At 40.5% G+C, this 13,115-nt stretch overlaps 1 pseudogene; it reads right to left on the bottom strand.

The window, feature by feature from the left end:
- Positions 1-1,909: 1,909 nt before the first annotated feature.
- Positions 1,910-9,169, bottom strand: LOC137280954 (uncharacterized; annotated as a pseudogene).
- Between the last annotated feature and the right edge of the window lie 3,946 nt (positions 9,170-13,115).

Below are 13,115 nucleotides of genomic sequence, written 5' to 3'. Positions count from 1 at the left end.
TGCACTGGAAACACCAGTTGCACCTTCTGCTCGCTGCCTAAAATCGGAAAGCATAAACTTTCTGAGGCTTGTTGTTTACAGAAAATCAGTACACTGCTGACAATTTCTCCACACTGAGATGTCAGACGGCTTGTCCTTGTCTCAGCTGTTCACAAATGTTGACAATCAACTGAAAAAGGTGCACCTCTTCACAATAATAGACCCAACCAGGTTTGACAGGGTCATGCAATGCATTAGCATCCACTTGACCAGGAAAGCTGAACGGCTTTTACTATATGTAAGCACAAAATGTCACACTATACATAAACATAATATGTTCATGGCTTTTCACACAACCACTCTTTTTATGCACCACATACGTACATACCCACAACCGCTGTCTACACTGGATTGTACTACACTGCAGGAAAGTTAACCATTATTTTTCTGTAAATGTCAGAGGCAATGATAACGCGCAGTGGTTAAAGCATTCCCAGCTCCGCTGCACACCCGGATTCGATTCCGCACGTCTACTTCTTAAACAGCTTTTTCATATCCTACACCTGTGTGTATAAACGAAGGTTTTGCACAAATTGTGAAATGACAACCGTAATTAATATTCATAAGGTGATCTCGATGTGAAAGTGTGTTTCGGTGTGGTGATGTGGACATATTATGGTACTCAGGTCAAGATATGCACCGCAGTGTTTTATTTATAAGCATAAAACGTACTGAACAACATATTGTGATTTATTGTTCAGGTGTATGGGGTGTGAAGAAATACATAGAAACATACACACTACAAAACAAAGAATGTACAGATGTCTTGGTGTTCGTAAAGCCACTAAAATTGTAGTTAATTCTGTGATTCTCCTCGCTTGGCTGTTCCAAGAATGGGGCGGGCGGACGGTGGAAAATGGAAACAGGCAAAAAAAATAATAAAATAATAATAGATAAATACTATCCGGTATTCAAGTATGAATGTTTACTCACGAAATGCACCGGCAAAAACAATATAGTTTGCCTCTAAATTTTTTATCAATGTGCATGTTCAATGGTAGGGTGCTTGGTTACTGTAAGGGTGGAGTCTTTGTGACTTTTGCCACAGAAACTTTATGATTTCTGACAGAGATACTTTGAATTTCTGACAGAGATACTTTGAAAAAAATGCAATAACTTTTCGATTCTATACGTGATATCATCTTGCAACTTTATAATCTACGTATATAGTAATAGTACAGACATCAATAATTTGCAATGAAAGTCATTTTGATGACTTGCATGATTATCAACGGTTTTCTGAGTATTATAGCAATAACGGATCTTGAAGGAACGTAGCATTGAGGTAAACGTGGAATTAATTCCCGTTACAGTTGATCTTGGGATGTACATTTTACCTTCACCTCGCCTTGTAGATGGTATATGTAATCACAAAGACTCTGCCACAGATCATAACGTTTCTGTCTGAAAAAAACACAAAGACTCAACTCTCGCTGTAACCAAGTCCCTACCAGTGATACACGATATTGTTTAGTTGACCGATATTTTTAAGCCGATCTCCATGTATGAGCGTGAAAAATCGCAAACTCCTAACATTGTCGGATCGTAAATGACAGTGGATGGCAATCTTAAGTCGTGACAGGGATTAAAGGTGCAAGAGTTCAGGATGAAGATTCGTTTTTCGTTTTCGTTTTTCAATGAAATTTAATACATTTAGCTCATTTTTAAAATTGTTTTTGTCAGGCATTTTGTTTCAATGAGCGGTGTACAATTGAGAATTGGCAGCGCAAAGTTTAAAAAAATATTTTCTTTATTGTATGGGCAAGTGGGATTTCTAAGGGCAGCGTAGATGACATACTCAAATTAACTACGGACGCCCTTAGGTATCTGCTACAAAACGGTGTGTTCATAGTCAGCATCAGTATCACCATCACTTCAGTGCCTTGACAATCGTGACTTTTTTCTCCTCTGTCCTGTTGATGTCATTGCCCAGTACAAGTCTCATGCTGACAATGAGGAGACTTGGGTTATACACTCCGAACATCGGCCACAGTGGTTCACTTGAGTCGACATTCTCTACCGTCGACATGACTTTCTCCTCCTTCACATCAACGAAGACAATCTTCTTCCTGACATCGTCATAGACAACACCGTAATGTAGTGTGTGTGATGCCCCTGCTGTGTTAGGGAGAGTGTCAGGCAGACACAGTACACACTCCCCCTCCTTCCATATCCACCTACATATCCCTCCGTGTACAGTACATTGGGAGACGTTCATACTGTAGGAGTGAGGACGTCCAGCTATACAATGATGCACGTCCCTCTCCTCCTCCCTACTTACTCCAATCTCCAGGATGAGCCAATTGTCTGAGAGTGGTTCGTCCACTGTGACCCAGTTCTCCACCTCCCAGTACTGGGGACAGCCATCCTGGGGAAGGGGGACAGTACTGCATGTGCCCTCATACGTCTTCAGTCTCCCCACCCCTGCAGGTCTGGTGTCCGACTTCCTGTTGACCAGCTCTCCTTCTGTGTTGATGTGGACTTTGTCGTTATTGACTCTGTCCTTGTCATACTTCAGTGTTATACCTACAAACGTAAGTCAAGTGAGTCATGTAATGACATCTACATTATGAAATCTACTAGGTGGGTAAGTCTCAATATCATTGGCAAAATGCTGTATAACGAATGTACGTGGTGCAATAACAAAACAGTAGGTGGAATATCAAACAGTGTCAAGATTGGAGTGTCACATGACCTGGTTTCAGTCATTAAAATATTTCCCGAACATTCTGCCTCATTATACTTTCCAGAATGTGGTACAATTCTGTTGAGGCATTGATTGTTTGCTGTTTAACGCCACACTCAACAATATTCCAGCTATATGGCTCCGGTCTGTAAAATAATGCAGACTGGACCAGTTAATCCAGTGACATCCATGAGCATCGATCTGGGAAACTGGGAACCGATGACATGAGCCAACCAAGTCAGCGAGCCTGACCACCCGATCGAGTTAGTCGCCTCTTACGACAAGCATAGTTGCCTTTTATTGCAAGCATGGGCTGCTGAAGCCCTATTCTACCCCGGGACCTTCACGGGTCTCTGCGGATCTGGGATACGATGACATTTGTCTATCGTGTCAATCAGACTGGCAGTTCCCATTAGCTGTCTCTTACCATAAGCATGGAAGATCAATTCTATCTCGGATCTTCACGCGGTTCTAAATGAAAAGAACATCTGAAATCAAAAGCAACTGAATGAATTGTAAACATCCAAACACACTTGGAAAGATTTTCTTCTTTATGTGACGTGACCAATATGTTTGAAATTCTATTGATAGTGATGCACCTCAGATTTTACCTTTTTCAGTTTCGGAAGCCAGTATGGAGAAGACGAAGAAGTTTGGGAGGTTTCAACAGTTTTGTGGATAATATTCTGGTGACTGAAAATGAAAAAGGCACTTTTCGCTCTACTACGATGTCCACCAAGTGGACAACAGCGTGAGTGAGTCTATGAAAGCACTGACTGGCCAATTTGATGCGGTGAATTACATAGTAGCGTCCATGAGTGAAATGCTAACGATCTTGAAGAACACAGTGGACCAAAACGATGCCGAATTAAAGAATCAGTTGGAACCAATTCAAAACGAAGACACAGATCAGAGGAAAATTGAGACGTCTCAGGCAAACTCTATCACCGCTTTCAAGGCCAAAATGGATAAACGTCCGGAGACGACAAACTGAGCGCCCTCAACATTGGTAATTCAGAGCTGAAAGTCAATACAACATTCAGAATGTCTGAGGAGATGTCTGCAGAAACAAGGGGCAGAAACCTGGGCCAAATGTTATCACGCCTGCCATAATGCAATTTAATCACTCACTTTATGGTGAACAGCATCGACCACGTCAGCAGTGGTATGGCACCATTTATGGTGGCAGTATGTCATCTTTTTGCCAATCATATTCACGATTCGGTGGTTCCTGTGCCCATTCGGCGCATTCCTTCAGGGTAAAAGGTCATTCTGGGTTATGTCTATATAACACCACAAAAACGTAACAGTAATTATGGGGTTGAACGGCTGGAAAGTTACATTAAAAGTATTAAGTGCTTAATGTGTTTTGAAAAACAAGAACATTTGAAAATCTGAATAAATAAAGAAAGCAACAACATTAGATCTCAATTTAAACAGACTTGAAAACTAAAACTAAAATTGAAAACCAAAACATGATGCAGTTTTTTCCAGTATAATACTGGCAGAAGCAACCTTCACTTGTTCAACATCTCCCTTATCGATGTGCTGTTGTCTTCCAACCAACAATACCTCGGTCTTGTCATCATTAACTTTAGTTTTCTTTCAGCCATCCATGACTTTATTTAAGTTTCTACTTGGTGTAGGGTGTCTGATATTGATTCTGATATATGTATGCTAATATTTATGTTTGTATAGCGCCGATATCATGTTCAGCTGCTCAAAGTAGTTTTTGTTTTTCCTCGATCTTTGGATGTCAGTGTCAACGGCACATTGTATTTTCACTCTCATGTCCCTGTGAATATATGCCATACAACAACATTTTTCTTACACATTACACTAATGCACTTGCTATCATTGTGAGGTGCTAATATTTCAGTTGTATCATAAAGTGAACCAAGGTTACAAAGCAATAAACATAACAAAGTAATTACTATGGGAGAACACAATTTTGTGTCGGGGACAAATTAAATGGCTGTGTAAACAAAACGTCAGATGAGGTAAAATGGGGTTTAACCTCGCCCTTAAGAATATTTCGCTTAAACGATGACGTGCATGCATGTGTATGTGTGGCGCCTTCTACTAGCCCAGACTGAAGTTGGTTTCATAGTGCTACGTCATCAAGATACCATGCCACAGTTAAGCATGAATATCTTACTCAGACTCAGTATTCTGACTCCGAGTCGACCAGTCCTTGTGTACCAATTAATGCCGAGTGCCAGACAGGAACCAACAAGCATCATATTTAAACGTCTTTTGGTATGACGCGACCGGGATCGAACCAGCGGCCTTCCCTTGTCCAGGCAGACACTCTAAGCACTACACCATGTAAGCGGTCATAAATGAAAGGAAACAATTGTAGTAGCAGACAAATAACATTCCCCACATGGCCTCGGTGATGAAACTTCCAAACTAGGCCTAGAAATGGTACCCAGGAAGAGGTATTGCTATTCACAAACTGTTCGTCGTGAAATGGGATGCTTCACACCTTAGGTACGTCAAAACTATGTCATATACATCTGTGCAGTTCTAGAAGACTCCGGATAACTGACTGCCAAAATAGATACATATAGTACTTTCCACAGCACTACTTACATTGACCATTAATGTATACTTGACTGCTTGCTATTCCTTATTCACATCTATTGTTAGATTCTACAGAAACATAAGAGAAATACAAGTGCACAGGGACTTAGCGGGTTGAAGAGGTGTATAGGCATCCTCTCAATAGATATAATTATGTACTCACAATGCAGTGCCATGTCTGTATCTGGCACGCTCGTCTTCAACATATGAACGCAGCCTCCAGTTGGGAAACCTGCAAGGGTACAATAACATGGCCTGTCCAATAACCTCAACATGACTAAACGTAATACTTTCAGAAAAAATATGACACGTAAGCCTGCCGATAAACATAATTAAACAACGACTCAGATCAATCGGCCGGAGTGTCAGTAATATGGGAAGTGGAAAAGAAAAGGAAGAGAGATCAGGTTGGGAAACGTTCTGAAATATTCCTGTACGTACCAGTCAGGGACGTTTCTGGACGATCAATGGTTTCTGAGGCGATCTCACGGCTTTTGTCTTTCTCAGCTAGCAGCTGCAAGTATGAAAAACGGCTTGCTGTTAAAGAAATTCAAATTGACATTCACGTGTGCAGTATATATCTGTAAAACATTAGTGCAATGCACTATATTTGATCATACGAAAACATGAGTCTCATTAACCTATTCAGACAAGGCACTACTCTTCAGCCGGTCCGCATTTTCTGCGGAAAAAGTGAAAATAGACACCACAAACAACTCTGGTTACACCGTACTTATATTCAATGGCGAGGTGCAGGCAGCATGACCTTAACGAAGACGTCACAGTCTGTCCCTACTTGATGAGGTCGTAAAATGATTCACAATGCATCTGGCTCACCAGACCGTCAAACTTTTGTAGCATTTTCAGATTGCTTTAATATAAGATCTGAATGATAACCAGCTTGGACAAGTCAAACGATAGCGAAATCAGTGGTAGATGCTTCTTAAAGTGTACTTATTGAAACTGACAAATTAGATACATTTTTAATAATAAGAACACATATTCTCATATATAATATATGTCTGTAAAATATTAATATAATGCAAAATTACTGATACAGGGTTATAATGAGGACAAACAGTAAAGTAACGTTGTGATGTTCTTGAATTTGTGATCTCAATGATAACCAGTTTGGACAAGTTAAACGATGCTCCCTACGTATTCAAACAATATTTAAAGCAATCATATCTACCATTCCCGTGATTTAGGCAAATTATCTCAGTGACATACCAGTTTCATGTTGTTTGCTGGGGCATTCACCTTCTCAATTAGCTGATAATGTTCTTCTTGGTCTGAAGCCAAATTTGTTTTCATTTCTGCAACTTCCTAAAACATAGATTATACTTTTAGTAGAATATGGAGGCTGTCTATGTGTACAGCAATATACTCTCATACGTGGACCCATCGCATATTAGACGTATCCTTTCCTGTTTCTGTTTATGAGCTTCAGAAATGTCATCGGTCTGTGTTGCCTTAAAGTTTTCTGAAATGGTATAAGCAATTAGTGTGAATAATGACATACAAAAACACATGAATCAAGTTTAAAGGATTATCATATCATATCATATCATATCATATCATATCATATTTAGCTGATATAAGACCGCTGGTTTGGTATGCATACCATCACTCTTCGTCTTTCAAAGCACTGATAGTACCATATCCACACATATCAGACTTCAACCATTCGCGTTGAATGCAGCTGTAGGCACATCGTAGTATGTTTGAGGTGAGGCAGTTTCTTGTTAAGTTTCTGTGTGTCGTGTTAACTGAGACTGAATGCTCATTCGTTCTTTCCTTCGTTCGTTCGTGTTCGTTCGTTCGTTCGTTCCTTCATTCGCTCGTTCGTGCCACCTGTTGCTGGGTAACGCTAAGCGCGCTTCTCCCGTGTGGACCCGGTGCAGAATGTGTCCACAGTACCCAATTGCTGGTCATAAGAGGCGACCAAATTGGGCAATCTGCTGAGACTAAATGCTCATTCATTCATTCATTCATTCATTCGCTCGTGCGTTCGTTCGTTCGCGGGTGGCACCCGTTCATTCATTCATGTTTTCCCTTTAAAAATTCTCTACAGTATATTTTGCCTATATAGGATTCTGACAAGATTACTGACAACGGGATCCTTCTCACATCCTTTAATCCCTTAAAAGATAATACCATACAAGTATTACGAATAGCAGGTCACACTGATAATATGTTAGATCCTGTCAACCTGAATGCCAGTTTAGTTATTCACAGTATATACGATTACCAACATGATTTTTTTGCAGATTGAAATTATGGTATAAAATCACAGACCACACTCATGAAAGACGTATATCTCGAAGAGATTTCCGCGCCAAGGATACTTTTAGATGGCCTTAGAATAATTTGGTTTAAAAGACATGAGAATAAACATTGTCGAATCATAATAAGACAAGGCTATGAGCCATCTAAAAGCACCGATGGAGTTCGTATTGTAGATGAATACACAATTATTAATATCTCACCCATTTACCTGTATGGTAATCTAACCCTATAAGCGTGTAGAGGGATTTTGACTTAAACCGATATGTGAAATAAAATGTCAGCTAGAACAAGAGCGTGATATTCGGGCATCGTCACATAAAAAAAAAATACAATAGAGCGTTAAACTACATAGATGGTGCTGATACCACCCTAACAACAACTAGCATGGGATTAGGTGCAGTTGGAGTTGGGTTGTGGACAACCATCGTGTCCACACCGGTAGTATTAGGACTAACAGCTATAGTGGGAGGAGGTTTAAATTTATATCCCGCAAACTGAATCATAAAGCAAAGAAACACGATGAAAGTAGAATTCTTGCTGAAACAACGTTAAACACGATAGAAGATCACATTTCCATCGCACTGAGTGATATAAAATCTCAGAGGAAGAGTTTCGTTTGATCCTAAATGAACTAGAAAAACACAACAAAATGAAAGAAGTGATTCGATCAAAGATTCATAAAAAAGTTCTGCTACAAGTGAGGACGAGAATATATATATGTATAAAACAATGGATACACCAAGCCCAACAAACATTTATTATGAAAAACAACGACATAATAGAAGATACAGGTTAAACTGTTTTGCTGAAGTCAATTATTTAAGTTGATATGATTACAATTTGATTCCCTGTCTTACATAAACTAGTCCCTTACCCCACAGTCTTCCTCTCACTAGTAAGACTATTTGGTACTTTTTACAGGGAAGATGAAAAGTAGTCGTGTTATGGGTTTGATAAATTAATATGAGTCAGGGAAGGATGCCTTTTTATATTCTATGGATTATATGGGCTGGTCCCGTACCCCTACTGTTTATGCTACTCTTCCACCTCGTGACCAGCATGGTCTCCTCTCAAACATCGACAACAGGTAGATGTGTGGCAACTTGTGCCAGACAAATCAAGAAGATACCGATTATGTATTCTACAATTTGTTTCACACACTAAATTTTGAGGAACAATATCCCTTGAGTTATGCACGGAGTGATTTCTCGATAGTCTGAAGCTGCTGTGCGTGTTATGGCCATATTCACAAAGTAACCCTTCACACTCCTGACACCAACACACAGCCTGGTTGCCATCATTTTCATGTGGACAGAGGAGTTCTGTGGGTCGCAGTTTAATTGTCAAGTGGAATATTTCGTTCTGTCTCACTTCATCCTTCTGGAGGGCTGTGTCTGTGAGGTTGACCTCCCTCTGACACGTAGAGCATGCTATCACACCACCAGCGGCAGATGTCACACACGTCTCACACACAGCGTGTAGACAGGGCAGTAGGTATGGGGCGGGGCCTTTCAGGGTAAACTGCAGCTGACAGGCAGTACACTTTGGGAACATGTCCATTCTAAAAGACACAAAATGATTTTGTGCAAATACAGCCTTCAAGAAGTGTGTTGACTGTGTGTAAATAATGACGTCCTTAACTGCAAACCAATATTAAATTTTGAAAATCGATCTCCGCAGTTGGGCTATGATGACGTATTACTTAATAGAGCAGTATGTCATTTTCATGACATCACATTTTCATATGTGTTTTACATAAGCCTCAGTGCTTGTTTATCACTGGCTGGTTAGTTGCTTTTCTAAGGCCTTCTACAACATGTACGATACGACAGTGAAATCAGTTGGCCATATGCTGCTCCGATCCCAAATCAAGGAGTCTGGTGTGTCGCTTCTTAGACGCGTTTCGTTAGAAAATTGCGCTTGATGAATCTAAGAACAGTGCAGTGCAAACAAAATTCCTTTTAGATGTGTTATCTACATCAGAGTGTTGGTGTGGCCTAGCTGTAAAACCGTTCACTCATCATGGCGGGTTAAAAACCTTGGTTTCATTCTGGTGACATCTCTGTGACATTGCTGGAGTTTTCAAGAGAAGGAAGAAGAGGATAACCACCACTACACCGCTCTACCTTACTCATTCCCTTATCCAACTACAACGCTCTACCTTACTTATTCCCTTATCCACTACAACGCTCTACCTTACTTATTCCCTTATCCACTACAACGCTCTACCTTACGTATTCCCTTATCCACTACAACGCTCTACCTTACTTATGCCCTTATGCACTACAACGCTCTACCTTACTTATTCCCTTATCCACTACAACGCTCTACCTTACGTATTCCCTTATCCACTACAACGCTCTACCTTACGTATTCCCTTATCCACTACAACGCTCTACCTTACTGATTCCCTTATCCACTACAACGCTCTACCTTACTTATTCCCTTATCCACTACAACGCTCTACCTTACTTATTCCCTTATCCACTACAACGCTCTACCTTACTTATTCCCTTATCCACTACAACGCTCTACCTTACTCATTCCCTTATCCACTACAACGTTGTACCTTACTTATCCAATTATCCGCTGCAAAGTTGTACCTTTTAACTCTCTTATCCACTACAATGTTCTATCTTACTCCCTTCCTTATCTGCTACAACATTGTACCTTACATATTGTTTTATCCGACCCCTGAAGGTCAGAGGTAGAATAGGCCTTCAACAACCCATGCTTGCCATAATTCAGCAAGCCATGCTTGCCATAACAAGGGACTGTGTTCTAGGAGGCGATGCTCAGATCGATGCCAATGCTGTTGATCACTGGGTTGTCTGGTCCAGACTCGATTATTTACAGACTGCCGCCATATATCCCATTACTGTGCCACTTTGATCTGTAACGGTGTATATCACTAGAAATGTAGTTCAGCAATCACCTTTTCATTGAAAAAAAAATATATATACAAGATACAGTTTTGGTACCAGTTGAAGCATCCTCAAAGTATCTTGGCACATACATGCAAGGTTTGTCCCTGAAGATCAAACTGTGACTGTAGTGGAGGGAATTTAGTAAGAGATGCGACACGTCACACCTACCTGGACAGGTACCATCATTCACTGTTGAGTCACAGATAACGTGCAGGTGATAACATTGGGCGACTCTGATCAGAAGATTACTATAGCTGATACGTGCATATACATACATGGTAATAACTGTCAAAACATACCTGTGTATTTCAGTGGAAAATTCTAGTCTTTGTGTCGTGTTAACTGAGACTGAATGCTCGTTCGTTCGTTCGTTCGTTCGTTCATGTTTTGCCTCTCAGAATTCACGAGTTTGCCTATATAGGTGTTTGGGTTTAGATTCATGCAAAATGTATCCATCCCCTTTTTCCTCAATGAGGAAAACATTCTGACTTTGAATCATAGATCCTGCTTATATTATCATATATGCCCACAGACGTATTATCTGCACAAGACGACGACACGAACAATGCAACAAAATTCCCCATTTATTTCCGGGCTGAAATGAAGCAGGAAAATGCAGCCTGTAACTGGGTGTGACATAACATCTGTTAACCCGGTATTAGCAGCAACAAATACTGCTTATGATGATGGTAGACTATGACTTAAAATGATTGCTCTATATTCCTTCATATGTGTGAGTAAGTGAGTGAGTGAGTGAGTGAGGTCACGTCAATATTTCAGCCATATCGCCATTACATGACCGATCTTACATTGTACAACTATTGATTCACTCCACATTAATCTTATCGTGGCCCGCCAAGCTTCGCAATAGAATATTGACCTTCATTAACCCATACTCGTAACAGGTACCTAACGGTGATCGGGTGGTCAGGCTCGACACATGACACATGACACCGGTCCTCATTTGCACAGATCGGTGTTCATGCTGTTGATCACTGGATTGTCTGATCCAGACTCGATTGTTAACAGACCGCCTCCATATTCGTGAAATATTGCTGACTGCGACGTAAAACTAGACCCACACACTGTTTGTTGTCGTATTTAGCTGAATACGCCGTTGAAGTTATCACACAATGGCTGTTCAGCCTTATGGATCTGAGATGAAAACGACATTTATAAAATACCCACACATTTAATTGGTTTGGTGCATTGTAATGAAACTAGTATTGAGCGTGATGTTTGATATATCTCAATAGAGTTTGATGGAGCAAGGCGGGCACATGAGGACATCACTTGACGTGTTTGTTATCTGATAAACGGCATACCTAGTCTGCCACTGCATTTATCCAGCCACACTGTACCGTCTCTCAAGATAAACGACTGCTTGCCATACGGTTGCCATGACTGATAAATGCGTATTGTTTACAGATACAGAGAGTCCATTTAAACTGATGCTGTACATACAGTCTTTACCATACCTGCTGTCACCAGGTCACCATACTTCAAACCATCTATACATCCTAACTTTACGATATAAAACGCAACTCGTAGGTTGATGTTCATGATGTTGATCACCGGTTTGCATGGACTCAGTTATTCCACAGATTGCTGCCATGTAACTACAAATTGTACCCACAGCAAGCAAACAAGAAACGGAAAACGTTACTCAATTTGTTAAAATAACTTGATCGAATAATGTTGTTTTCACAAATGAAAATGTTAACATATTCACAAAACTATGACTGCCTCCAGCAATACAGGACCAATAGAACCACTAAGCAGGTTTCATGATCCTGTGTGTGGAAGCAGTTGTTGAACTGTGTTGAGTAGTATGCATACAACTTGTTCAACGTGACCAGATCAAGTCAATAATAATGCATTGCCTGACCGTGTCACAACTGGTTCGTCTATTATTGTAAAGGGGTGCAATTTCGTCAGATGAGTGTCAACTTGTCCGAACAGGAATTCCACGGAACAATACAGCAGTCCCCATGGTTCCAAGCATGATGCTTCCTTCATTTGCTGGTTATAAATGGCCCATTTTACGACATCTTGATGTTAATTTTTTATTTTTTGAAATACTACCAGCTACTTGCAACTTATGCAACTGTGATAATCTAGCAATTCTACTGTCCATTAACGACACTGTTTTATTCCTTATGTATTTATTCTACATTTTCAAATTCTCGTCACGAAATGGCTGAAATATTGCCGATGTGACACTAAACTTAAACAAATTAGCTTGCGGGCGTAGTGGTAGGTAAAGACACAAAACGCAGCTGCTGAGGTCGTAGGCATTATTTAAATCATCCAGGGGATCCTTCACGAAGCAACCATTACTACGGTTAACCTAACTTCCATTCTTTAACAAAAGGCGCCTATGTTGTTGCGACTAACGGGATCGGGTAGTCAGGCTCGCTGGCTTGGTTGACACATGTCATCGGTTCCCAAATGCGTAGATTGATGTTCATGCTGTTGATCACTGGATTGTCTGGTCCAGACCCAATCATTTACGTACCACCGCCATATAGGTGGAATATTGCTGAGTACGGCGTAAAACTAAACTCACTCACTCTTTAACATAACAC

The sequence above is a fragment of the Haliotis asinina genome, chromosome 4 (genome assembly GCF_037392515.1).
Source record: "Haliotis asinina isolate JCU_RB_2024 chromosome 4, JCU_Hal_asi_v2, whole genome shotgun sequence".
Classification (NCBI taxonomy): Eukaryota; Metazoa; Mollusca; class Gastropoda; order Lepetellida; family Haliotidae; genus Haliotis; species Haliotis asinina.
This window is presented reverse-complemented; position numbering and strand designations above follow the sequence as displayed.